The following is a 6,170-nucleotide window of genomic DNA, read 5'->3' as shown; positions in this document are numbered from 1 at the left end:
GGGGACGTGCAATAATGACATGAACTGGTGAGTAATCTGTTGATTTTGCAATACCACCTAGGGATAGGGGTAGGACGATCAATTGCGCTAACTTCTGTTTATAATGCGGTATTAATTACTGGGGGAGGCTAGGGATAGCAAGCCAGTAGTTAATATTAGGCCTTTTTCGCCGAGGGATCAGGTTAAGGGGAGGCTAAGAAAGTCGCAAAACAATTGAATCAATCTAATAATCAAGGGTAGTATGTAAGAGAGAGTGGAATAGATGAAATTGTTAGTACCCAACAACATCCATCCATCCATTGTTTTCACTTGTCAATTGAATCAACATTTATTTTGCATGTTAATATTTTTGCTCTCAAACCCAATTTATAAATTTTAATTTCTCAAGTCTTATTATTTTAATTCACGCGAATGAGGAAGCTATACGAGTCTCTTGGGAAAACGATACTTGGTCTTACCATTTATATTACTTGTACGATTTGGTACACTTGCCAATCCGTTAATAGGCCCCGCAAGATGCAACGCTCCTTAAGTCAATAACTATGTGCCTTAAAAAATGCAGCGTGTTGTCCATGTGCCATGCTTGACATCTCCTTCAATGTGGGCTGGTGCTTCTAATGTGTGGGCCGTGAGCTCTTGTTTTGTGAACCAACATATGCGCCTACCGTGTGGATTCAAAAATAACGAGAGAATAAATTCCTTGGGTGACTATTGTTCCTTAAATGCATGTGCTCTTTTCTTTTTTTTTTCTTTACTTGGCAGTTGGACAGCCGTGACACCACACCTTTTTTTTCTAATATTCTGCTGCCACCACGTGCTCATGGACGTGTGTATTCTGCAAGCTGATTTTTTATTTCCTCCAACGCTGTTGGGCTTTCCTCCCAAGACTGTGTGGCAGCACACTTCTAAATTAAAAACTCTTCATACTTGAAAAGCCCAATTCATTACAAGCCATCTCCGTGTGCACCTCCAAAAATGAAATTCACACCTCCTTACTCATTTAGGCTTAGAATCAAATTGTTGTGGCATTTCTCTTTAAGTCTCAAAATATTATCCAACAATTTCCCTACAATTAATAATGTAAATAATTAGTCTCAGACAATTCAAATTAACTAAAATTAGAATTTTTGATCAAATTAAGCACAATTTGGAAAAATGGGGAAATACTGAACATTCAAGCACAATTTCCTGATTAATTCTAGCACAATAAACTAAGTGCAGTTAATAAAATATTGACTCATCAAAATAGACCACACTTAGTCTTTTGCACTCCTGGGAAAAATCAAGACGCTAATCAGGGAACAAATCAGAGGACATCGGGGAAGTGACACAGACTCAACACATGGAAAAACAAAGACTAAGAAGGAAAGAAACAGAATTACACAATCTTCAAGAAATCTGGACAAAGAAAAGGAGTAGACAGTATCTAACACGGAATCAGAGAAAGCAGATACTCATGAAGTTATCCAAGCAATTCAAGACATGGAAAAATGATCAGTTAACTTAAGAGGTGAATGAAAAATAACATAACCTCACAGATGCACACTATCAGCGTTTCTCTCAAGTGTCTAGGGTAAACAGTCTCAACTCAATGCACTCAAGAAAGAAAACACAATCAGACTTGACAAGCCTCTAATATCAACACTCAAAACATATGCATGTTCACATCGAAAGGTCTTTTATGGGTGAAATGGGGCCAAGGACAAGGGAGGATAAAATATGGATGAGAATCTATAAACCAAAAGAAATAGAGGAGTAATGGGGAATAAGTGTAAACACAGTCAAATAACTCCCAAACCCTCTAATTCAATCCTCTTCTTGACTTCATTATTCACACAATTTTTTTTAATTTTTTTTCTCATTTTTCTATATATTTTTTCTCTTTTTTTTTTTTTATTTTCTCATCTTGTCTCTTTTCTTTTCTCTCTATTCTCTATTTAGAACACAACTGTAAGAGACAGGATACATATCATATTCATAAAACAAAAGCAAGACGAGGAACCAACTAGCCAATTCATCTGAATCTCCCAAGAGACCGCACTTATTCCCAAAAACAATTCCAAAGCTCCAAATTCCCTAAGGTTAAGGTAATCAAGGTTTTTTTTCACTTAAGGCTAGTGTATCAGCTTCAAAACAAAGAATTGGGGAAAGCATAGGCTCAAAGGGGCTATCAAAGGATCAAAACAGGGTAGGCTCATTTGGCTAGAGAAGCTCAACAACAAATCTGCCTTTATCACTTCCAAACATGCATATCAGTCAAGAATCATCAACAAGAGTTAAGCCAAGGCATATGTGCAAGCAATCAAGAGACATATCACACACAAGAAAGAACATCAAGTGGCTCAAATCTCACATAGAGTATTTCTCTCACAATCAACCACCCTCTCAAACATCATAATCATCTTCCCAAGCAAAGAAAAGCAAGGATTTCCAACAAACCAGAGTATCAATGAAGTGAAAGACAAGTCTACAACCTAAACAAAGTCCAGAAATCAAGACAAACAGGTAAAACTGTACACAAGACAAAACAAAAACTACCTAGAAAACAAAAATTTAACGCAGAAAACATAAACTAATAACGAAAAATCAGAATCTCCCCCAATAGACCACACTTAAGCTACACAATGTCCTCAATGTTTCAGAAGCATAAGATCAGAAATCAGAATAGTCAACATATCATGGACAAGTGCAAAATAAGTAGGGAAAGGGGGAGAAAGGAAAAAGAAGACTCCCCTGAGTTAGGGCGGCATTTGAAAATTTTGAACTAGCAGAGAAGTGTTTTCCATCATTGGGTTTAAGAAGTAATTGCTTCTGGGAAACTGCTTCATCCGCCAAATCTAATCTAGAAGAGAGATGTCTTCCACAACTGGATCAAGGAAGGGAGGGTTCATCAATAAATCTCCTTCAGTCGTAGAAGACGAATAAAGTTCACCAAGCTTAGAGTATCTGCTCATATCTGCCTGGTCCTCAAAATTTTCATCAGGATATATCTCCTCAGGTGCAAGAGTAGGGTCATAGGAAGGTGGGAAAGTAGGTGGCATAGTGAGCACAAGTCTCTGGTTCCCATCTCCTAGGTCGACGACACTGACATCATTTTCCAGATTCTGAACAGTCTGAGAATATAACTCTGAATCTTGAGACTGCTCCTGAATGAACTGAGTGGCCATCTGCCCCAATTGATTGCTCAAAGTCTGAATTGACGCTCTGGTCTCTTGCATGAACTCAATGTTTTGCATGGCCATCTGCCTCAGTAACTCCTTCAATGTAGGAAGCTGAACAGTCTGAAATGATAAATCCTTAAAATGTTGAGACTGTTCCTGAGCAAGCTGAATAGCCATCTGCCTTATCTGATCATTCAAGCTTTGAATGGATGCCCTGGTCTCTTGCATGAACTCAATGTTCTGCATGGCAATCTACCTCAATAACTCCTCCAATGTAGGCTCAAAAGTAGTGGAAGGATGAGGAATTGCTTGGGCAGGCTCATACAAATGCAGTTGTTGTAGGTCCTGGACTGGTGGAGGCATACAAGCATTCTGGAATGGTGGTTCTTGATATCGAAGCTGTGAAGTACCATACCATCCCAGGTTAGGATCATTCCACCCTGGATTGTTGCTATATGAATCAAAATGATGCTGAGTAGGGGAGAAACTGTCCAAAAACAAATGCTTAAGATCTTCCCAATTAGCCCTGAATTCTGGTGGAAGACGAATAAGCCACTCCCATGCTGCTTCTTCTACTGAATGTAGGAAAGCCTTTAGGAAAATGTGATCATCCGGGACATGTGGAGGTTTCATTACAGAGCAAATGAGTTGGAACCTCTCCAAATGATCATATGGGCATTCACCTACAAAACCATGAAACTTAGGTAGCAAATGTATTAGTCGAGAGGTGAGAACGCAATGAGCATCATCCTCACTATGTGTAACTGGCTCCCAAAGAGCACTCTCATGAGTCGGAGGATGAGTCATATTGTTCTCATCATAAAATTCAGCAGGAGAACCATAATCAGAGTAACAAGCAGGAGGAGAATCATAGACACAGGCAGAATAAGAATTACTCACATAGCCAAAATAGGTAGACATGTAGAAAGGGAGAAAGGGGGAAAAGAAGAATGCAGTAAAAATATTCAACTAAAGCTACCTAAATGCAACAACACCTGACACCACACACAAAACAGAACAACACACTCACAACACAAGACAAAAAACAACACACACTAACACAACAAAAGACCTAAAACCGAACCATTGGTCCCCGACAACGGCGCCAAAATTTTGATGGGTGTCGCACCCCATGCAAATTTAATGTGCATAAAGAATGCAATATAGTACTAGGAAGTGACTCCTAGGTCGTCTCTCAAGGACCAAATGTGGTTCGAGAATTAGATTTAACACGAAGTGGGGGGGGGTTGTGAAAGGTTTGTGAATGCAGATGAATATAATTTAACCACAGATGCAAACAAAAATGGAAAAATAGAAATGCAAAACGGAATCAAATACAAAATAAAACGGTTGGTCATTAACTCAATTACTATGCTTCCTATCCCAGATTAAAGACAAGTACACATTACTCTAATCCAAATCCGACACGAATCACCCAACTAAGCGAAGGCTAATTCGGTCTTCAGAATTGCAAACTAAGCGAATACAATACATCTATTCCATTTGATGTGTTCTATACAAATCGATCAACTAAGCAAAGATACAATCACCAATTGGGCAACTAAGCGTATGCCCATTGTAAGAACACAGTCAGAATTCATAGAATGTCAGGCAGAGCAAAATAAACACAAGTACAGTCCAATAAATCTCAAAGAAACAATGTAATTTTGTTAACGACCAACCAACTAACCTAAGCTAACATCACAACTAAATTAAGACAATCGAACAGAACAGACAACATAGTGAATGAAAACAAAAAATTGAACAAAATAGACAACAGTAAAATAAAAGAAAAGATGAAACTGAACACTGCAAAAAATAAATATCCAAACACAATTAAAATTATTAAAATGCAATACTTAAAGTTAAAGAGATTAATACTCATAGTTATCTATCCCACAAATTCATCACGGCAAAAGTGTTAAAGACACATGTGGACAATAGCAAGATTAATCCAATTTGCATAAAGGTGGCAATTAGCATTGGAAAACGTAATTCAGAATATGTAAATAATAAAGCTAATGAATATGAGAAAATGAAAGATTGGAAAATGTAACTCAGAATGTGCATTAAAGATTGAGATGAGAAATTGTTTCCTAAAGCTAATGAATAAAGTTTATCACAAAAAAAGATACAAATAAAAGGGACACGTGAATAGTAAATAGATTAGATTTAATGAAAGGTAATGATGAGCATTGAAACACATGAGTGATGAATCACTAAAACAGTTTTCATTTAGCATGGACTTCAACGTTAATGCTTCCCAACAACTAGAACACAATCACCATTCTCGGTTAAAGCCTTTAAATATAATATGAAACAAAAAAAAACTTCTTGGAGCTTCAATTGCAAGACGTCTGTGATGCTGCCAGTGTGCTTCCAAAAGTGAAAAAGGAGGAGCTAGTGAATGCAATCTTCAGCCGTAGCCCTCCATTGGCGGCTCCTCTCTTTTTTTCTCATTCCAAATGAAATATATATATATATATATACCTCCTCACCAAGGGTTGCGTGTGCTCTTTCTCAATATTCCTTCATTGCTTCCTGGGCCCCGCTAGATGCAACGCTCCTTAAGTCAGTAACTATGTGCCTTCAAAAATGCAGCGTGTTGTCCATGTGCCATGCTAGACATCTCCTTCAATATGGGCTGGTGCTTCTAATGTGTGGGCCATGAGCTCTTGTTTCGTGAACCAACATATGCGCCTGCCGTGTGGATTAAAAAATAACGAGAGAATAAATTCCTTGGGTGACTGCTGTTCCTTAAATGCATGTGCTCTTTTCTTTTCTTTTTCTTTACTTGGCAGTTGGACAGTCGTGACACCACACCTTTTTTTCTAAGGTTTAATACCTATTTTGGTCCCTCCTTTGGGAGGGTCTGTTCAAAGTGGTCCCTCCTTTTTTCAAAAGTTCACTTAAGTCCTACCTTTTGCAAAAACTGTTCAAAGTGGTCTCTCCTTTTTTTCAAAAGTTCACTTAAGTCCTACCTTTTGCAAAAACTGTTCAAAGTGGTCC

Source organism: Vigna radiata, unplaced genomic scaffold, assembly GCF_000741045.1.
Source record: "Vigna radiata var. radiata cultivar VC1973A unplaced genomic scaffold, Vradiata_ver6 scaffold_427, whole genome shotgun sequence".
NCBI classification, from domain to species: domain Eukaryota; kingdom Viridiplantae; phylum Streptophyta; class Magnoliopsida; order Fabales; family Fabaceae; genus Vigna; species Vigna radiata.
This window is presented reverse-complemented; position numbering follows the sequence as displayed.